Source organism: Ictidomys tridecemlineatus (genome assembly GCF_052094955.1).
Source record: "Ictidomys tridecemlineatus isolate mIctTri1 chromosome 8 unlocalized genomic scaffold, mIctTri1.hap1 SUPER_8_unloc_1, whole genome shotgun sequence".
Classification (NCBI taxonomy): Eukaryota; Metazoa; Chordata; class Mammalia; order Rodentia; family Sciuridae; genus Ictidomys; species Ictidomys tridecemlineatus.
In genome coordinates this window covers 356,220-379,752 of record NW_027520958.1, presented here as the reverse complement: position 1 = coordinate 379,752, position 23,533 = coordinate 356,220, and the positions used below count along the sequence as shown (strand labels likewise).

The following is a 23,533-nucleotide window of genomic DNA, read 5'->3' as shown; positions in this document are numbered from 1 at the left end:
CTTCCAATCCACTTCACCTACACAACTGACCTCCCTATATTTTCATGAGAACATTTTTTAGTTATTTTTTTTCCTCTCAGTTTTCCACACATGAAAGAAAGCATACAACCCTTAACTTTCTGAGTCTGGCTTATTTTCCTTAGCATGATGTTTCCCAGTTTCAACCATTTTCATGCAAATGACATAACTTTGTTCTTCTTTATTGAAGACTTAATTTTCTGATTTTATTTTCTGTATCAATTAGTTAATCAAATCAAAAGAAAAATTCTTAACATTTCTATATAGCTGTGGAATTAAAAATTAAGTTTTATTTTTGTTCTTATAAAAGTCTTTTTCTTTCCTTTCTTTCTTTCTTTTTTTTTTTCTTTCTTTATTTCTTTTCTTTTTTTTTTTTTCTGGTACTAGGGGTTGAACCCAGAGGCACTCAACCACTGAGCCACATCCTCAGCCCTATTTTGTATTTTACAGACAGGGTATCACTGAGTTCCTGGCTGCCTCACCTTTGCTGGCGCACAATCCTCCTGCCTCAGACTCCTGAGCCTCTGGGATTACAGGCGTAACCAGCACACCTGGTTTTGAACTAGTCTTTTTCTTACTCTCCATTTTATATGTCTCCTTGAAAGAACCTTAGTCATTAAACTATGAGTTTCTCTCTCAAACGAGGCCACATTTATTTCTGAGAAAGAAAACAAAGACATAACTAACTGCTTTCTTCTTATTTTTAAGTGTGTATTTGTACCTCTATAAAATTTTAAATCAGAAGCTACATCCTACCAATTGCTCTTTAGCTACTCTAAAGTAGCCACAAATTACAGAAAATAAGAAGTAAACTCAGGGCTGGCATTGTGGCCCAGTGGTAGAGTGCTCACCTAGCATGTGGGCAGCCTGGGTTGGATCCTCAGCACCACATAAAAATTAATATTATGGTATTATGTCCAACTACAACTAAAAAATAAACATTTTTTTTTAAAAAGAAGTAAACCCAGTCTTCTGTCTGTACCCCTAATATCCAGTTTTCAACAATTATGCCTACTTCCTTATAGTATACCTTTCTTATATTATATATCCTCAGTCTTTCTCTACTCTCCCACTAAGAAAGTCTTATTTCCCTGTTCAATCTCCCAATTTCATATTTCTTTAATCCATTCTGCACATTCATACGTTATTAATGTTCTAAAACAGATTTTTTTTACATCAAGCACATTATATAGCTATACAAGGTGTGCTTCTACCATGTCACTACCTGCAGTATAATATAACAATTTTTGTTCTATTCCTAGACCCTCTCATTTTGCTGAATATCTTAAATTGGAACTGTATCTTAAGCATCCATCTTAAGATAACATGGATCCCAGGAGCTACTTGAAATAAAGGCAAACAAAATAAACAAGAAAAAGTACAAAACAATAAGAAAGCTCTTAAAAGTACTTAAAGTGGTATATGGTAAAAGATTCATCAATAAGAGCTCTAAATTCATCAAACTTTTAAAGGGTGGAAAAAATACATTAAATAAAGCTATCAGGCTTCAATAATAGCATACACTTTGAAAATCTAAATTTGATTGCTATTTCTATTCAAACTACTACTTTAGGCTACATTTGTGGCCTGAGAATAAGGAAAATATCTAAGTCTAAGTCTAGCACATATTAGTTGTATGTACCTCTGTATATTTCATCTATCTTATTTGTAAAACAGAGAAAGCAATAGAGGGATATTATCAAACCATGGAGATAATTATAGCCTAGTATTTAATAAATATTAAGTCTTTTATTGTTTAAATATGAATAAATCTTGGACAATATTTGCATGTACTACTCAGTATTTTTTAAAGTAAAAGAAATCACTCCTTTTTGGGGTTAATTGGTTTTAGTTTGAGCACATATTGATAGAAAATTGGTCTACTTTTCCAACAGTTTAAAGGAAACCATTTTGTTCTTTTCTTTCCACCATTTTTATTTAGCAGTATGTACTCTGCACATATATCATTTATAAAATCTCAAAAGGCATACACTCAAAAGAGAATTCAAAGAAAAATGTTTGTGTTTTCATTATTCTTGTTTTTATATTTACCCATATGCTTATTAGAATGAATATTGAAAGAAATAAATTACATGAATTTGAGCACAAAATGAACAATTAAAAATGTTTGCTTTATTGACCATTTGTAATAGGAGTTACATATCATATACATATGCACACATATGTGTCTCACAGAAATCTATTTAACTATATTCTTGTACTGAAATCCTCATGATTGAAAGAGGAATAAAGTATTCCTCATAAATTAAATCAAGTCATAAAATATTTAAATTTAAATTTAGACATTTCCAAATGCAATACTCAGTATTGCTTGCTTAACGACTATCTCTAGGTGTTTGAATTAAACAGCTTCATATTAATTGTTAAATATACAACAATTATATGCATTCCATTTCAAGTCTTGACAATTATTTCCCTGTTGATTCTAAATCAGGGAATAGATGCCAGTATGCTGAACTATTGTTATATTTCCAGCTGCAGCTGCACAATTTCAGAAACAGTGGTGGAAAAATGAAAACTGCACTGTGGAATGGCTTTAAAGAGGTATGGAAGTTGTCTTAGTTTTCTAAGAAATTTTAGTCAAACTACTTGCACCTGGATTCCCAAGAGGACCATTTTCTCCTAGATGACAATAGTATAGTTGGTAAATTTCTTTGTCGTGTGTACATAGAAGAATATTCTAGTCATTTGCTTTTGTTGTTATTATTTCTGTCTTTTCTTATCTTTGAAGACAGCTAAGAAAATGTCTTATGCCTTTTGTTGCTTTTTGCTTCTAAATTTAGCATGGATATATGTGTGTATGTGGGTGTGCATTTTATAAAATCCATCCATATTAAAGAAACTCTGCCTTAATGAACATAGACAAAACATCAACATGCTTAAACATGTTGAAAAATGAAGAGACAAAACCTTTACATATACACTTAGCATTATGGGGTTTGTCAACTAAATAATAAACTTCTATTAAAATTTTAACTAGGTATGAGGCATTCTTTAGGCACTGTGTGCACTCACAACAGTACAGAACTTATCCTTCCTTTAAGGAACTCTCAATATGCTTACAATTTAAACACAGCAAGAAGAAGGAAGATGAGGCTAAAAGGAGAATATAACATATCTGTTCATAAATTGTTCAGTCTAAATAATTTCCTGCTTCAAAAAAAAATTTCTTCTTCCCCACCCCAAAATTTTTCTTCGAGTAAACACAAAGGAAAGGACTGACAATCAGATGTTGCAGGGTTTTCAGTGTAAATATAAAAATCCTTTTAAGACTTGAGATATGCTCACTGTCTTTTTTTTTTTTTTTCACAGTAGAAAATCCTCTCGGGATCCTTTATTTCACTTCCTACTCACAAGGTGGAATTTCAACTTGTAGTCATCATTTCTGCCAGTTCAGTCAATGGCTCGGAACATCACAGTCAGTCCCAATCCCACGGTGTCAACAATCCTGGAGGCAGATCCGAGGTGAGGGATTCATGTTCACTAATGAATTCCACTACATTTTGCTTTCTTGTGATCCCACGGCCTCATTCCAATTGAGGATCATTGAAGAAACGGACTGTATTTCTATTCACTATTTCAAAGATCATACCTACCTCATTTACTTGTCAAGAAAATTTTCTCAAGTATATTTAAAGTGTTTATCATTTTCCTATAGTTCTTCAAATGCTTGACATTCGTCTTTTCCCTACCTCTTAAAACTCCTTTCTTGTTCACATTATCTTTCTTGATTGCTTCTCAGTTTATATAAAAACAAAAAGAAAATGTGAATTTATTGTGCACATTAGCAGGTCTGTACATAAAAATGCACAGAGGTTTTGTATACCACTTACAGTAACAGCTCAGAGTAAAAAGGAAGAAAGAATCTGAAATGTTAGACTTGCTCGGAAATAAGGCTACCTGGGACAATGCCACTATCTAGCTTCATCAGAATTTTTACTTCTCCAACTTTTTAGCAGTGGCAAATAATAAAAAAACAAACAACAACAAAAAACCCTGATAGTTAAAATATGTAGCAGTCACTCCATATACTGCCCCTCCCACCCAACCTTAAGAATAATAGGGTTTTTTTTCAAGTTTTATTCCCCTTTCATTTAAATTTAGTGGAAAAAAACTTAAAAAGTCATGTTGTAGCAATGTGTCCCCATGCAGAATTGCAATTTGCCAAGATTGTAATGTGCTTTGAGAGAAATCTTACTGAAAAAATAGTGATGAGCACTTTCCAGTAAATCTTGAGTGAAAAAATCATTTGTACCCCAATCTGAGGTATAAACTTGCATTTGGGGGGACACAACTACTGTAAATTAGACAATTGTAGCAACCACCCAAGACAATGAGTGAAAGCGTATGACAATCTGCCACATTATAGTGAGTGTCTCTTCAAAGTTCATCATGATTTTTAGTGAGATCTTCCCCATAATTGGTAGCTTGGCTTCCAACAAACATGTTCCAGTTGTCTAGTATCTCCTCTTTAGTTAGCTTCTCATCCTTGTTCTTATCCGACTCATATACCAGGTGCCTGGCCTCGGCCTGGGCATGGTCATAATCTTGAGGGAGGATCCAGTGGCGAATCTCGTCTTTGTCCAGCTTCCCATCCTTGTTTAGATCCCGGAAGTCACTGAACTGCTCCCGTTCAGACAAAACCCAGTCTGGCTCAGGGCCATTATCCTCGTGAGAAAACATATCGGCAATGTACTCATCCTGGTCCACAAACCCATCCCCGTTCTTGTCGATGTCCTCCAGAGTTTCCAACACCACAATTTCCTTCATATGCTCAAACTCCTCAGGATGTAGAAAGGCAGTGAATTCCTCTGAGTAGCTGTCAGGTCCCCATCGAGGTCTGCAGCCTTGAACCTTCTCTCATCACGTGGCAGCATCTTTTTGAAGGTGTGATGATCGGAACTATCTTGGAACTCTGTGGGGTTTCCCAGGTAGTATCCATAGGTGGCTTGTTTGTATTCTTCCCAGGAAATTTTATCGTCTTTGTCTCTATCATAATCCTTCCAGACTTTAGCAACATTATCATAGATGTATCTTTTCTGCACCTGTTTGATCCAACTTTTCAGCTCCTCGGTGGTGACAAAGCCATCCCCATCACTGTCAATTCGATCAACAATCTTCCCCAGCCTCTCCTTGCTCTCGTCTGGGGTGAGCTGATCGAAGGTCTTGGAGTCCTCTTTGCCCAGGAAGGCCTCGTGGTCGTACTGGAAACTCTGGTTGTCCTCGGGCGGCCGCTCGCCCAGCTCCGAGTCGGGCCTCACCACGCGCTCCTTGCGCACCGTGGGCTTGGCCCGCAGCGCCCGCGGCGCCAGCGCTAGCGCCAGCAGCAGCCCCAGGGCGAGCCCCAGGAGGCGGCAGCGGCCACGGCGCGCCATGGTCCGGAGGAGAGGGCGGCCGCGAGGGAGGCAGGAGCGGGCGGCGCGAGCGGCGGATCGGCTGTAGGGGCTCGCAGCGCGGCGGCGGGACTGGGACCGCCGGGGGGAGGGACGGCGGGCGCCGCAGCCAGAGCCCGCCCCGGGCCCCGCCGAGGGGCGCGCCCCGACCTCGCGCGGGCGGCTTCGGGCGTCCGGGCTCACGCGCCCATTGGCCGCTGAGCAGCCAGGGGAGGCCGGGGCCGCCGAGCCACGTCGCCAGCCGGGGTGGTGGGCACCCGGCTCGGGTTTCGCCTCGGCCCCTCCCCGCCTCTCGTCGCGAGGGGCCTCACTGTCTTAACTACAGCAACTGACTCATTACTCTACATCTCAGAAACAAGAGATGGCAAGTACTTCAGGAAAGAAGGACTGCCAAGGGGATGTGCATGTAAATTAAAATCACTGCACATTTGCCATTAAGATTTTAGAGGGGGGAATCGCAAAGAGGTAGAAAACAGATCTGGGTTGAATATCGAAAGTTTTGAATTCTTTTTTCTACAGAAGTGTTTGAGAACCAAAATTGAAGTTCCAATCTTAGCACCTCAGTAATTTTTCATTTATGATCCTCTTCCCTTAAGTGTATAATGAGGGGATTCATTCCTTCTTTCTGAAATATTCTGATTCTTTCATGAATCTGCCGCGTAAAATAGCATATCCTTTTAGTGTCATAGATCAGGCAGCTCCATTTATTTTACACTAGATCTTAATGTGGTCAGTTTTTCTGTAGGTGGCAGAAACATTTTTCTTTTGTGAGTGTCACATAAATTAGCCATAGGTGAGACAATGGTAAAAGAAGCCATCACTTTGAATTTTCAGGTTTGTAAAACATCTCTTCCCTTTGATTTATCATTAGTGATTTTTGCATATGTGTCCTCCAAACAAACTTCTTGCTTATACCTTTCTCTGCGAATCATTAAGTAATAGAAGAAACTGCTTCTTCATCTGAGTGAATTAGGACCTTAATTTCCATTGACTCAATTAAGTGATTAGGAATTCCAATTTTGACAAAATTTTCTTAAGTTTAGAGAAGACTTCAGTTATATTTTAATGTAACCTATAAATAACAATGCTGAAATTGCTTTTGTAAGAGAGTTTTCATAATAATTATTATTAAAAGGGGATATAAAATTTATGCATTTATATATAGCATTTGCTGAAATTTTATGTCAAAAACAAAATATCCTTATACAAAAATAAGATCTGTGAACCAGGCACAGTAATGCATGTATGCCTGTAACCCCGAAAGCTCCTGAGGCTGAGGCAAGAGGATCACAAGCTCAAAGCTAGCCTCAGAAACTTAGTGATGTCCTAAGACACTTTGTAAGACCCTGTCTCAAAAGAAAAAAAATAAAAAGGGCTGGGCTTAGTGATTAAGCACCCCTGGATTCAATCCCTGGTACCGCCCACCCAACCACCCCCCAAATATATATATATATATATATATATATATATATATATATATATATATATATATATATATATATAAACATTGTGCACATGCCTGTTTCATATCCTTACCATCATTCACAGGGTTGTTTCCTGGAAAAAAAAATTGCCTACTTTTGTTTAAATGAATATTTCTCAATTGTTTTCTCCAATGTTCTCTACAATATTAGATGCCTGCTTTACATTTGGAATGCACATACACATATACCACAGCTGTGTGCTCATATGACCCTATAGCCTTCACTGTAAACTGAACACATTTTATTGAAACATCAGCTTCTCAATCAGTATTGCCATTTGTACCCTCAACAATGAGCAAGGTGTCTTAAATTTTTTTATCATGATGAACGACATGACAACTTCATGTCAAAACAAATTGTCCCATTCCAGATCATTGCAATACCTTCCAGTGTAATCTTTTAAGTCTTCAGTTATCAGGCACATACTGCTAGTGATACCATTTTATAGCAAGTTCTAAACTGGAATTTCAGATTTAAGAAATAAGATAATCATTTTTTACTTTATATGAAATATATGTATAAATTGTTTTTGATTCTAGTCCTTCGCATTCTGGAGTTAATTTCGTCTATTAATCAAATTGAGTTAATCATCAAAACTAGTCTCAGGAACTTAGTAAGGCCCCAAGCAACTTTGCAAGTCCTGTTTCAAAAGAAAAAAAATAAAAAGGATTGGAAATATGACTCAGTAGCCTTTTTTTTCAACCTCCAGTCTACAATTTTTCCCCCATTGAAAGTAGGGTTAGAACTAACATGTATAAAAATAATAACACATGACACTTATTTAGCATGAAATGTATACCCTTTCATACATTTATTTATCAGTTCTACACAAAGATAAAGTCAGAGAAATGGGGTGGAGGAATTTGAGATTTAGGGAATAACAAATTCAGGATTTAAACAGTTCTGCACATTTAAAATCCAAAAGTCCTTTGCATATGGCAATGCTTATTCTTTTTTTCAACTGCATCCATAATAGAGATATTTGTCCTTTGAGAGACACTGTGTTTAAGAATCATTAATACGGGCTGGGGATGTGGCTCAAGAGGTAGCGCACTCGCCTGGCATGCATGTGGCCCGGGTTCCATCCTCAGCACCACATACAAACAAAGATTTTGTGTCTGCCGAAAACTGAAAAATAAATATTAAAATTCTCTCTCTCTCTCTCTCTCTCTCTCTCTCTCTCTCTCTCTCTCTCTCTTAAAAAAGAGAATCATTAATAGTTTTTTGATAGTAACATTTTTCTATCTTTACACTAAAGATTTCACCAAAGACAGTTTTGTATCTTGAGATGTTCTTCTGTAATGATAACCTGGTTAATTTCTGGGTTATAATGGAATGACATAAAGCAGTTTGTCCACACTGAGGCAGAATCAGTGACAAAAGTGCCCTGTTTGCTACAGCTATGTTTGAATGTGCTCCCTGAAGCTCATGGGTTCCAAGCTGAATTCTTAATGGAATAGTGTTGAGAGGTGGGATGCTTATGAGGTGATTACATCATAAGGGTTTTGCCCTCACATATAGATTAACACCACTGTCATAGGAGTAAATTAACTATAGTTGTTTTAAACGTGGTTTTGCCCCACCCCACCCTCGCTCTCTTGACTTGTAGTGCACGCTCTTTAGATTTTCTGCTTTCTTCGGTGGGTAATGTGGCCCAAAGACACTTATGAGATGCCAGATCCTTCAATATGGATTTTTCCAGCATTTAGAAATTGAAGAAATCTCTTTATTTTGTATAAGTTAGAGTTTCTGATACCCCTTCATAACAATATGAAATACACAAGGACTACCACCCCCTCTTCTCCCACCTTTAAAGACCACCTTTCATTCCAAGGAGGGGTTTTATGTGTTTCTAGTATTTTGCTTTCTTTATTCCTTAGATTAATTCTTTAATATAATGGAAAATTTGCAAATCAAAATGCAACAAGTTAAATTACATTTAGAAAAACACTGTGTTCACTGAATACAAACAAATATTTTATGGCAGAATTGTTCAGCATCCACATGTACTATCAATGTGCCTTTTGACTCTCCAAAAGGAGGAAATAATCAATAGCTTTATTCAAGCTTATTTATCCATGAACTTGGCTGAATACCTAACAATATTGTTTAATCAATACAATTGAGAAACAGTTTGAACTAGTTATCAGTTATTTATATATTAGAGTTAAGGAGAAGATGATATGAAAAGAAAAAGAATTACTTCATTATCAATGAACTGCTAACTATAATTTTTATTTTGGGAGACAGTTTCACTTCGGGTTCATTCTGGAACTGGCTATATTGTAAGTGCAGTTGATGGGCTGGGTGGTAAATGGAAGAGATACTCTGTTTTTGCATAATGTGTGTTGAATGTACAAGTGGCATTAATCATTTTCACCAAAAGATTATGAGGAAAGCTACATAAATAATTTTGTCAACATTAACCACAATGCAGGAGTAGAGTAATAGATGTTTCTAGCACGACAAACAGCAAACACTTAATCTGGTAATAGAATAATCTTATCTAAATGTGTTAATAGTTGACTGAAAAAAAAAAGAAGGGAAACAAGAGAGAACAGATCCAGCTGAGCAATTTCTTATTGAACCAGTTTGTTTTAATGTCAAAGTGACTTACAAAACCACTCTTCAGAAGTTAGGAAGTTGGTAAGCAGCTTGAGAAGGCCACTTAATTATCCCATTAGCACATATGTACTACTGAGCTTCTGTGTCAGTAAGGAGATGCAATAATGCTGGAGTATATTTCCATGTGCATATGCTCTCTGTCCCCAATTAAACGGTGAACTTAAGGTGATACCTACTTGTCTATTACTTTTGAACTTTTTCATTGCTATATTGCTTTTTTACAATTTGGGAATTTGACATATTTGGTTGACTTGACTCTCAGGCAGATAAGATAGATCATTCTCTCTCAGCTGTATTTAAAGAACAGGACCTTTCTAAATTAAAGGAGTTCTAGTGTCTTCTTAGATGCCTATTTAATGCTTGCATTTATTTTAATATTGGCGTGGATACAAGAGATTACTTTTATTTTGTTCAGAAAAATTATTCATTTTCTTTTTCAATGACATCCCATTTTCTAAAGAAGAACTCCAATACAAAGTGATAAAGTATATTTTACAAAGAGACCCAAAGATGTTACCACAGACAGAATGAACTATTGATGATTTGTATACTGTTTATTTTCTTCTAAGAATCTTTAATAGTCAGTGTAATTTTTTTTGTGTGTGAATTTCAGAATTATTTTTAAACAAGGACTCAGCTACTGTAAATATTTCTGTGACATAGTCCTTCAGTCAAATAGTCTGTTGCAAGGTGTACCACTAGCTATATTAGGTCAATTAACACTCACTCACAGAAGACAAGCTCTAACTTTGTTCTTTACTTAGCAATAGGCACATACTAATTTTATTTAATGAATATTTAAACTTTGGCCTACATGTTTGTGTCCCCCTAAAAATCATATGTCAGAAACCTAATTCCAAGTGTTATGGAATTAGGAGGTAAGAATTTAGGGAGAAACGATGTGCCATGAGGGTATAACCCATATAAAAGCAATGCCAAACAACTCTCTCTCACTCTTTTCCATGTGAGTATAAAACAAAAATTCAACATTCTGCAACACAGAAGAGGGCCTCACCAGAACACAGTTTGCTTTCAGAATTTTAACCTTAAGAATTCAATAAACTAATCTCCATTGTTTTATAAGCTAATATATGTTAGCTTCTCATAGTAATCCAAACCAACTAAAAGAGTACAAGACACTTTTCAGAGTCTGTAAATTCTAAGAATACCTAGTCAGGAAGTCCATGCTTTTCTTCTACTTCTATATTAACTGTATTAATGGACGTTGAAAGATTTGCATTTTTCAGCTGCATTATTCTGCCTCATTTTCTTAATGCTATCCTGTGGGTTTTCTCAACCTCCCCTTTTATCTATTCCTTCAGTCTAAATTAAATTCAAACAAGCATACATCATTCTCTATGAATATTATAAATCCTACAAACTCGTCCGTGAACATAGTAAATAACACTCGTGAAGGTAATATTTAAGTGCAATTTTGAGCAAAGTCATCCCACTTTGTAATGGAACTAGATAATTAAACAAAATAAACTGCTTAGGACACCATTAAGAAGTAGGCTGCAGGAAAACTAGGGAAAGCAAGATAACTGAGCTGGGCTTTTTTTTTCTCCTCATTAGTTCAGGTGAAGTGCCTAGCTAGGTATGCTATGCTGAGATCTTTCCTCCCGTCCCTCATAAAAGCTGTTTTCTTCTAGCTATCTGTCTTTGCCTGTGATGTTGCTTAGTAAGCAGCCTCCTCAAGTTCAACCAGAGAGGATTATTGAATGCATGTGGTGACCTATTTCTGCCTTACAGTCTTCTCCCACCTGCCATTTTGAGAATTCTGTCAAAAAAAAAAAAAGTAGGTTTCAAGTTTGCTGTTAGTTTTCTATACTACCATTTTTTTTTTCCCATCAGGAACCCTAACTGCCTATTTAAAGTCCAGTTGGTGGATAGTGGAACTATAGCTATTTTCCTTCAGGTGGCTCCCCTACGGCAAGGGCAAGCTTGAATTCATTTGCCCTTTGTCCCAAGTGGGACTGAGGACCTGTGTACCAAGGTGACTGACTTTCACCTGAAGCATGAAGAGCAAAAAATGATTGTTTCCACTGGACCTGCCTTTTTAGATAGTGTATGTGGGCGGGGGGGAGGGGTAACTTTGGCTTCTGGCATTTTCTTTACCTTCTGCTAGGCCATGATTCTGTCAAGCATGCATCTGTATTGCATTCCAATCAGACTGTCTTTGCTTCTTGCTTCTGCTCTTTCTTTGTAAACAAACATGGGATTGCATCCCATATTGGCCTTTGTTTACTCTGCATTTAAATAATTCATTTAAAATAAATAATAAAAATAAACATAAGTTTTTGCCACTTATTCTTTAGAGACACAACATTTTAACTCCCTTTTCATGAGAAAAACAGGACAAGTGTGTTCAGAAAAGGGATATCAGAAACTACTTTATGGTCACCAGAACCCAACAAAGGGAAAGGTGGAATCCAAAGTATTCTGCTCTATTAATACATTGCCTTGCATCCAATGATTTCCCTTTTTGATTTTAAAATACAGTAGCTGATTTTTGTCCCTTCATTTTTGGTGTTTACAGAGAGATTTCACAGTTTCATGAAAAAGAGGTAAAAATTCTAATAGACTTTAATACTGTGACTTGAATTATATATCAAAGTGAGGCACTTTGCAGCCCTTAACAGATCTGCTAACTAGGACAGTAAAAAAAGTCAACTACAGGATAAAATTTGAAGGCAAGAAATTTAATTCCTTTACAACATCATTACTTTGGGTTATCCAGTGCTTTCTGTGCCATGGCAACCCTCACAGCCACCTCTGCTCTCAAGCTGCTCTGCCATCGTGGTGGCTCAGGACAGAGAGAAGCAGCCATCTTCACTGTTCCTGATGGGCAGAGGTCACTGCTCTTCATTTTTGTTATATCTCAAAGCTTATCTCAGTTCTGACTTCTTTTCTTTTTTTGGAACCCTTCTTGTGAAGTTTTCCTTTACCTTACAGAGGGAGGTAAAATCCTTTTTAAAAATCCCTTTCCAGAGAGTTCTGCAGTGCATAGCTTCAATTTTCTCTCTTTTTTTTTTTTACCCAACTTCCTTATTTAAGGGAACTTCTTTATTTATCATGAGAATGGGAAATAAAATGAAAGAATACCCTTAAAATCTTCTTCTTACACCCATGTTAATGCTTTTAAGCATTTCAATAAGGAAACAAATTGAGCTTCATGATTAAGCTTCCTCTTTCTACTGAGACAGCTTAAAGCAAAGGGCTCTGGGTTGGTAGAGAATTGGGATAGACAGTGGCAACCTGATAAAGAACTATTTACCCCACCATTGCTTTCATTGGTTTAGGCTGCTGGTTAATTGTATAATGAAAGTATCTAGGCAATTTAGTAAAGACAGTGGTAAAAGCACAGCGATGACTTTCCAAGGAAATTCCTCCTTTTAATGCTCAGGATTGATGTGAAGATTGAGGACAGTCACTCATCACAGTGTGAGCCAGGAATGGCTATTAACTATTATTAATAGAGACAAGGAAAATCTCAATTTCAAATAAAGGATGATGATTGACACTGTTTATATTTCAGTAAAAGTGTATTTTTGTCTGTTAGAACAAAGTAAGCAAATAACACATGCTCTAATACTATCTCTCCCTAAAATCTCTTTGTCACAGGGGCTGACTCAGTTATTGGATTTTGACGATCTCATCAAGTAAATCTGTATACGGTACTTTTAGAGCTTGGGCATGAGAGTGTTTACAGATTACTGAGTCTAAATTATTACTTTGTAAGCAGGTGTAAGGGAGTTTTGATAGATATCTACTATCTTCTAAAATATGCACAAAACCTCAAAATAGCTACTTAAAGTTTTCATGTAATAGAATTACTGGAGCTTTCTTCATAAAATTCTAATAATATCTTAACATATCAACAGCTTTTCAAATTGGTCCTCATTGTGTCATACAACTCACCTGACCAACAATAATTTTGCAAACGTATCTTTTAGAAATACAATGAATATTGACTAAAGAGCAGGAAACTTGAGGAATCATAATACAACTACAGAGTAATGGTCAATCACTTAATTGACTTTGATCTTTTACAGAGCTATGGATCTTTGTTTTACGTGAATTTCTAATGGCCTTTTCAGGGTTGTCAGTAGAATAGAAACAGGATAAAATATGTTTTTTAAAAAAGTAAAGTAAAATAAAACTAAGTTGAATTAAATTATATTAAATTGAAATAGAGATTAACAGTTTAGATGCGTACAGTAAAACATGCCAGCCTACATCTTGACATCAGAACAAAGTAGGGAAAATATACACAAAATCAGAACAGAGGAACTATAAGCAAAACGCAGTGCCAGACCATTTGTTGTAATGGTAAACAATCTTAAGTAACTGAATAAACTTGGTGGCATTGATGTATTATATAACAAGATAATAATGTACATTCTGACAATCATCAATGGCAGTTTAAATGGTATTTAATGTGTTCTCTTTACATACGGGAAGATATATAACAAATTTCCCCTCAAAATGACAAAAATGGCCAACATTTTTATTTTCAGATGCATTTGTTTCCAGAGTTAGAAATAAATAAAATAAATTATTAAACAATTCATTTATATGTTTTCCATATTTTTCCAAGCAGTCATGGGTCCTCACAAATGCATTGACTTTAAAGTGTCAATAAGACAACTGTTACAATGAACTGAGAGCCTCAGCATCTTGTTTCCTGTCCTAATCTAAAATTGTATAAGCAAATAACTTCACCTTTGAAAATTACACATAATTTCCATGTGCTAGATTTTATAGCATTTGAAAATTAAAAGTTCAGTCTCTTCATTTCTTTGTTATTTTTTAATAAAAATTTTAATACTGTGTCTTCTATTTTTTTTTCTTATTGCTGATTCACTGTGGAATACCCTACATTTTCCTATGCAAGAGGATTCTCTATCATCTCACAGAAACCACAGTAGATTCATGAAGAAGAGATTGGAAACATTAGTTCTGTATTCTCTGCCATTGAACAAGGAATGACTGTAACATAAAGAAAACTCAACTGTATAATTTGTTCAATAAAAATAATATTAGGCTTATATTTATGCATTTTAACATTATAATTATGAGTTCCTTCTAAGGTTTATATTACAAAATGGTCTTTTATAAAATACATGTTAATATACTTCTCATTCATGCCTCTCTGGATATGGTAGTAGATTGTTTAAAATCTTGAGTAAAGCAAAAACCTGACAGTTTCCTCAAGCTTGTAAATTTATTTTATATTTAATTGAAGGCAAATGGTAAAAAAAAAAGCTCTCAGTAATGTAATGATCATATAAAACTTACTTTGTGAATATTTGTGTTTATTATTCATAAATATATTTACAACATGAGTTATGTTAAAAAACACACACACATTTTACCTACATATATTTATTTGATTGTTAGGATTGTGGGTAGAATTTTTGTTTCTTTTTTCTCTTTTAATGCTATTTCTTAAATTGACTGAAAATACTGCCTGACAAAAGTACTTTGGCTAATACTGTAATTTAGAAGACCATTGAAATGTGCCCTTAGCCAGGAAAGTCACAGGTTCTTAGTTCTTCTGTTACTCATGCAATCGGGAGTTTATAATGGAAATGACAACACACCATTAACTATAGCACTCCTTGTGGGCATTTATATGAATATCATTACAGATTAAAGACCTCTGCAAGAATTCAGTCAAGTAGGATTAGCAAACAAACTATTAGAACTGAAGACTGAATTGTGATATAACAAATAAAGTAGATTTCTTGCTGTACTCTGGATTTCATTTGGCAGTGATTCTTTTTAGATTGTAAAGTCCCTCATATGTGAGTCTTGCATCTACAGAGTGAAGCCAAAACCGTGGAAGAACACCTAAATTTGTAGAGAATGATAAAGAACTGAAGAGGAGGCTTTGAGCCCAGTGTGTCTGCACTGTGACTCACAACCTTTAAGTGATTTTCAAAAGCTGAAGATTCACGGTCCTTAAGTGCTTTGAATATCGACTCTCATGGGAAATATAAGTGGACATTTTAGTCTTTTGAGCTTCATAGCATCTATAATGCTCATTACCCATCTCTCAGATGTTGAACTCTCCTGTAATAGTGATAAGAAGCTCAAAATTAGAACTTGATGAGATTTCTACCAGTAGAACACATGTGGCATAGGAGAATAGAGATATGTGCTATTGTCTGAATGTTTATATACCCCGAATTAATATGTTGAAACCTAATCACAAATGTGCTAATATCAGGAAAGGAGACATTTGTGAGGTGACTAACTTATGAAGGCAGAACCTTATGAATGGGACTGCTGTTTGGACCTTATGTGTCCCCCAAACATTTATGTGGTAAAGACTTGATCCCCACAGTCTGTTGGGAAGTAGTGGAACCTAAAGAGGTGAGGCCTAGTGTGAAGTCTTCAGGTCACTGGAGGCATGCATTTAAAAGAGATAATGGAAGGGAAGCCTATATTTTTCTTCTTTCTCATTCTTATCCATAAAGTAAGTAATTTTGTTGTATCACATGGTCCTGCTGTGATATTTTGTCTTACAACAGGTTCGAAGCAATGAGATCAACAAATAATGAAATGAATGCTCTAAAACTGTGTGCCACAATAAACAATTATTTTTACAAGGTTATTATTTTTAGCATTTTGTAACAGTAATAGAAAGCTGATTAACACATTGTCCTTATAAATGGGACCTAAGAAAGCTAGTTAGCCCCTTCAACCATGGGGAGACACAGTGAGAAGTGTCCACCTACAAGAAAATGGGTCCTCATGATATACTACATCTTTCATCATTGGTCTAAGACTTCTCAGTTCCCAGAGCTATGAGAGGAAAAAAAAAAAAACTTCTATCATTTATACAATACTTCATTTATGGTATTTTGTTATAACTACCTGAACTACACAAATCAGCAACCCATTTGTCATGGATTGAATATGAATTGTTCCTCCAAAAGCTTACATATTAGTCAATGCAGGAATTTTCGAGGTTAGATGATTGGAATATAAGAATTGTAATTGCATCCGTAGATTAATCCATTAGATAGATTAATAATTCGAATGGACTACCAGGTGTTAGTAGGCAGATGGAGCATGGTTGGAGGAAGTAGTCACTGGGGGCATTCCTTGGTGGTAATACTTTGTCCCTGGTTTCTCATCTCTTTCTGCTTCTCAAATGCCATGAACTAAGTAGTTTTCCTCCACCACCCTCTGCCACTATGATGTTCTGCCTCCCCTCAGGCCCATCACAATGGAGTCAGCATCCATGGACTGGACCTCTGAAACAATGAACCTAAAATAAACTTTTCATTTTTTAAGTTATCCTTGTCAGTTATTTTAGTCAGAGTGACAAGAAGTTGACTAACACTCCAACTAATGCAGAATATAAATGTGAATATTGGCATGTGTATAAATATTTGTAATTATGAATGCTTTAGTCAGTTTTTTTCATTGCTGAGACCAAAAGATCTGACAAGAACAACTTCAGAGGAGGAAAAGTTTATTTTCATGTTCATGGTTTCAGAGGTCTCAGTTCATTGACGTCTGGCTTCATTACTCTAGGTCTAGGATGAGGCAGAATATCAGATGGTAGTGTATGGCAGAGGAAACCAGCTCAGGACATAGCTCGAGGGAGGAGCAAGAAAAAACTCCTCTCACCATGGAGGAAATATAAACCCCAAAGTCATGCCCCCAATGAACCACCTTCTCCAGCCACACCCTACCTGCCTCGTTACTATCTAGTTAATCTGCATGAGTGAACTAATGATTAAAGCTAAGGCTCTCATAACCCAATCATCTTATTTCCAAACGTTCTTACATTGTCTCACACCTGAGCTTTTGGGGAATAACAAATGTCTGAACCAGTAATGAAATTTGCGCTCTCTCAAGGAAATGCATTTCTTTTGTCAGTTTAGCTTTAAATAATTATTTACATAACTTAGATAATTACTATGGAGGTCATGGTTCATATAAGCAATGACATTTTCATCATATTACTAGCAGGTGAAAATTAAAATTACTTATGTTTATATTGATTTTTACATGCCTTCACTGTAGAAGGCAATATATTGGCTTCTGCCTATTTTCCTATTTTGGTTTCATTTGCTAAATTTTTATCTACTCCTGTATTATGCTACAACATAGTTATGTCGGTGAAACATCAAATCACTCAACAGAGAAATAAAAACACATTTTTTAAAATTTATATTATATATTTATTTGCTTATTCATTCTGACATTCGTATTATTTAGATATTCAAAATTTGCACACAATATTGCTATGAAAGAGAATACAAGATAGACTCTGTTTTCTTTGAAACATAAGACAAGTAATGAATTAGGGAAAAGGAGTGGTATGAGGGCTTCCTCAGGACAATGATCTGCTTCTCTGGGTTGGCTTCCCATCAGAATGGAAACTGAAAACTATACTGAGAACAAGGGAAGGCTCTGGTACAGCAAAATCACAGGGAGACATAAACACAGGAATGAAATCAAATATACACACAAAGAGTTATACTTTTGCTTTACCTTTGTAAAACTTTTGAGGCAAATGACTCCCACCAAAAGCCTACATTAGGAACAAAGTATAGCAATAAGAAAGATCAGAGGAAAGGTGAGTGGTATGATCCCTAAACATAAAAGCTGGTCTATGGTAGTGAGTACATAAGTGATAGCAAGACTGACTGGAAGGCTGCGGTTGTGGCTCAGTGGTAGAGCGCTTGTCTAGCACTAATGAAGACTGGGTTCAATAAATATGAAACTAACTAAATAAAATAAAGACATTGTGTCCATCTACAACTAAAACTATTTAAAAAAAGGGGACTGATTGGAGACAAGGAAAAATCTGAACAACAAAATAATACAAGAAACTAGATGTCCAACATAGGCTAGTACTGGTGGGGGCAAGAAAACAAGGATGGATGCGAGACTTTCATTAAGGCTCCATCTTGGAAGACGAATACCAGCACATGAAAGAATTAGCGGACCAGTGGGAACCTGAGGATTTCCTCCACAGTGGGGGCACTATGATTCCATGTGAAAATTGCTAGGAGTTGGGGACAGATGTTTTGATGAAATTAAATGCCTTTCAGTGTGGATTAAAAGAGTATATTTTGGTTAAAATGATTATTTTTGCTTTCCAGAGACTCATTTATATTGTATTAAAGAGACATAAAATGTCTATGATTAGTAGCACTTTTTATTAAGTAAAAAAATTACTTAGTGTTTATTATGTGCCACACATTGTTCTATGTACTTTGGAAATTATTTTAATGCTTTTTTTCCTAGCAACAGTGATGTGATGTTGGCACTATTAACATTCTTATTTTACAGATGAAGAGCCTGAGGCTGAGGGCTCTATTAATAAACTGTGGAGTTAGAAAAAAAACCAGGCAATCCAATTCTGTGTACCTACCAGGTCATCTATGAGGTTGTGAGAGGACATTCATAAGATGGCCTCTGTATTCCTGGGAATGCTTAAGAATGGGGTTGGGAATTTTATTGAACAGTAGGGGACCAAGTGAGAATTTGAAACATGTGTAATTGTTCTTTGACTTCAGCATCTCATATATTTTTTTATTTAAATATATGAGATCAAAGTATATTTCATATCCAGTAACAGAGAGTCAATTATGTGGTAAAAAATTAAGAGCATTTAATTAAAGACAAAGGCAATACAAAAGTATCTGAGAGTTCAAGAAGTCAGTCAGAAAGCAGTATCTGTCTTGTATTATACTGTACTGATTTATGAAACTTACCATATCTTTTCTATAATGGACACCAATACAAAAGAATGTATACTTATAGATTCATAAGGCTGTGTGCATTTTGTGTGAAGAGGGCTTCTTTTTGTCTAAGAGCTATGCTATACTTTTTACTTTGGGAACAAAATTATTCATGTCTTGTAATTACAAATCTATATCAAAACACTTATTTCCTATTTACATATTATGTATTACATGTATTTCATCTTCAATTGAGTGCTATTAGGTTTTTTTAAAAACACATAATTGATTCTCTGTTATTGTTTATGAAATATACTTTGAAATCTTTTTTTTTTTTCAGCACTGATGTTGAAACTAGTGGTACTTTCTCTGTCACTGAGCTATATGACCAGGCCTTTTTAATTGTTTTGTTTGTTTTGTTTTGTCTTCTTTTGAGGCAGGATCTCTCTTAAGTTGCTCAGTCTGGCCTTGAACTTCTTAGTTTCCTACCCATCCTCACCAGTAGAGGAATTACAGGTGCCTGCCATCAGCCACCATGCTTACCTTCTATTTTTATATTATTGTTTTGAACTTATGTTCTGGCACAGAATTGAACTTATTTAGGTATCTTGAGGAAAAAATAGCCAGAAAAACCTAGAATTAAATAAAATTACAAAAATTGTAATGATCTATGAACAAAGGAATTTGCAGCCAAGGTCTGAGAGCAGGAGGCAGGAACTGTCAAGTGTTTCGAGGCATTCTTTGGTGTATTACACAGAATAGGGTAGGTCAGACAATGAAGATGGAGATAGAATAGTCCTGAGCATCATTGGTTTAATGCTATCAAGGTTTATTAGCCATTCAAATATGATTGAATTATGCGGGACCTCCTTCACTTTATAGTCAGGTTAATTGAAACACAAGGTTTCTCACACTACTGTGTCTTAGGAGTAGATAGGAAGAGAAAGCATACCATATTTTAGTGTCCTCAGAATGGAAGTGAAAAACATAATTTATACTCTAACTCACTGGGTTACAACTAGCACAAATATCAACATAATTTCAAGTTATTATGGGATATTTAGGGGAACACAGGGAAATATTTGAAAGATTAAAGAGAATAATTACTTTTTCTCACCTTGCTACAAAATAAATGTTGAAAAATTAGGAATAAATATAAGACTAGTGGAAAGATTTTTTAAATGAGCATATTTATTTCCAAAAATATCTAACCTTATAATAATGTTACTGATATATTTTAAAACATGAAGGTTAATGAAAATTATTGGGTTAATGTATTCATTAGTTCTACTTTGATGAAAATAGGACAAGTTAAATTTAAGAACTCTGGGAACTAGAATAACAGCATTAGCAGATATAGGGGAAGGGGAATGAAAATATTGGAACATGGAAAAAGATTCACTCTCTCAAGCAGTGATTAAAATTATTGTTGAGTCAGCTCTGCAACTACCAATTTAGAATTCTTCTTTAATTTAGAAATTATTACTGACAGAGAAAGTAAAAAGGTAAAATTAGGCCAGTAATGATACAATAAAAGTTGCCAAGGAAGAGGGCTAATAGATCCTAAATATATCCTACATCCATAATAAAAGCCCAATTTTTCTCTTTGGAAAACAACTTTTTACCTTCTCAAAGAAAAAAAAGAAATATATATATAAATTTTCAAATCTCAACTGGCCTCAACCAATAAGCTGATGGAATAAGGCTTATATAATTGAGAAATACCCTCTGAAAAATTATTAGAAATATTATTACTGGGGCTGGGGTTGTGGCTCAGTGGTAGAGCGCTTGCCTAGCACATGCAAGATCTTGGGTTCTATCCTCAGTACCATATAAAAATGAATAAATAAAATAAAGGTATTGTGTCCAACTACAACTATAAAATAAATTTTATAAAAGGAAATATTAGTACACTAAATACTGAAGTCAGGAAGGGTTTAGTATAATGACTTACATATGTGAACAAGAACATATCATCTAAACACATTGATCCTCATTTCCCACCCCTTTAAAATGGAAAATAATAGCTACCAAGTAAATGTACTGTCTAAATTATAGGAGAAGTATACATAAATTCCCTGAGACAATGCTTGTGTATGGATGCATTAAAAATGATCTCTAGACCATAAGCAATAAAACATAAATCAAAGGTAAAACTGTGTAGAAGTTGCAGAAGTGCACATTGGGTATACAAGCCAGTATAGGAGCACTTCACTGATGTTTCTCCCATAAACTCCAGAAAGCACACAGCATATGAAAAAAAGCAAACACATGGTGTAAAATAGTAGAAAATGGTAGAATTGCTTGTGTAAAGCTGAAAGAGAAAAATGAAGTGGAAAGAGCATTAATTTTTGCTTTTCCTTATTCTAGAAAAAAATAACTCTCCTAAAGTTGAGAATGAAAATCAAGTTTACTCATTAGATGTTAAGGAACCAGTGAAGGAGGCAGCTAATCTTGGGACTGAATCATTTAGGTTCAACAATGAAAATATCGATTTCAGCAAAATAACAGCAAAATGCATTCTTACATATGTATTTTATATCATTTATATAATGCCAAGAAATGTTGGAAATAAGCTTAAAGGCATCAATTTTCCTGGTATTTGATATGAATTAATCATAGATTAAAAGTATTGGATGTAATTGATTTTACTAGATTATTAATTATACACACATTTTGAGTATTACTATTAAATTATCAGTATTAATTTATAGAAAAAAATGAGTCTGTAATTTTAATAAGTTTTTTATGGTTTGTCATCATAAGAAGACATTATTCCTAACATAATAATGGATACTCATATGTAAAAATTACTTATTTAATTAAAATAAATTGATTTACTGCTTAAAAGTTGCATGAAAACCTTGTAACTTAATTTCTGTGTCAACAGGACACCTATTTCCTTTGAAGCACTTTTACCAAAATGAAAACAAAATACAATGCTTATGGCTGCAATCAGTGTTTTCCTCCAGTTTTACTTACATACCTTAAGGGTTCTTCAGTAATAAAACTCAGCAGCTTTGACTCCAAATATTTAAAAGTAGATAAATTGGTAATAACCATGACACTTCCCCAGGGGTAATTCCACAAAGCAGTACATTATGTTGAAAAGTTCAAGGTACTTTCAGTTAAGCAGGGGGCATATTAGAGTGTTCTGAGAACTTAGTTTGTATTTAGGAGAATTTTTCTTTAATTATTTATAATCTAGAGTTAGAGAGTGATTTGTCTAATTGTATGTGAAGGGCTGGAAACTCCTGAGTTGATAAAAATTTTCTTGTGGCTCAAATCTACTTTATCACCTGGAGCTTTCCTAATCAGAATCATCACTGGTGGAAAGTAAATGAATGTTTTGTTTTCTATTAAGTACACCCAAATCTATAGCCCACTCTCAGCAACAACTTTTCCTAAAGGTCAGATTTCATATGGTAGATATTGTATAAATAATTTTTTTCCTCCTTTTTAAACTAGCTTATACTGTTTAAAATGGGAAGTGGATTCCTCTGTCCTTGATTTGATTAGACAGAAATACTGTCAGAGGATGGATGTTTTAGTCAACTTTTTCATACTGAGACCAAAAGACCTGACAAAAACAATATAGAGGAGGGAAAGTTTTTTGGGGGGCTCACAGTTTCAGAGGTCTCAATACATAGATGGTTGACTCCCTACTTCAGGGTCTGAGATGAGGCAGGGCATATTGGCAAAAGGGTGAGGCAGAAGAAAACATCTAAGAATATCACAACAGGAAGGACAGAGAGAGAGAGAGAGAGAGAGAGAGAGAGAGAGAGAGAGAGAGAGAGAGAGAGAGAGAGAATGCTCTCTTTGACAAGGACAAAATATATACCCAAAATGCACACCCTCAGTAAGCCACATCTTCCAGCCACACCCTACTTGCCTAAAGTTACCACCCACTTAATCCCTATTAGGGGATTAATGCACTCATTAGTTTAAGGCTCTCATTACCTAATCATTCACCTCTAACTTTCTTGCATTGTCTCAAATATGAGCTTTTGGGGACCACCTCATATCTAAACCATAACAATGTGTAATATGTTGACTTGGCTAGACTATAGTGTTTACTTATTATTCAAATACTAATCTAGGTCTTGCTGTGAAGGTACTTTATATATATAGTTGACATGTACAATCAGAAGACTTTTATTCAGGTAAATGAGGTTAAATCTCCATGATATGAGTAGGCCTCATCCAATGAACTGAAGACCTTGAGAATGAAAACTAAGATTTCTTGGGAAAGAAGACATTCTGTTTCAACACTATAGCA

General features: G+C 35.3%; 1 long non-coding RNA gene and 1 pseudogene across 1 annotated transcript in view; both read right to left on the bottom strand.

Moving 5' to 3' along the window:
- LOC110597434 (uncharacterized) overlaps positions 1-23,533 on the bottom strand; it is a 313,342-nt gene that overhangs the window by 62,512 nt on the left and 227,297 nt on the right. The gene's annotated exons all lie outside the window — the stretch shown is intronic.
- LOC144372280 (reticulocalbin-1 pseudogene) lies at positions 3,359-5,616 on the bottom strand (annotated as a pseudogene).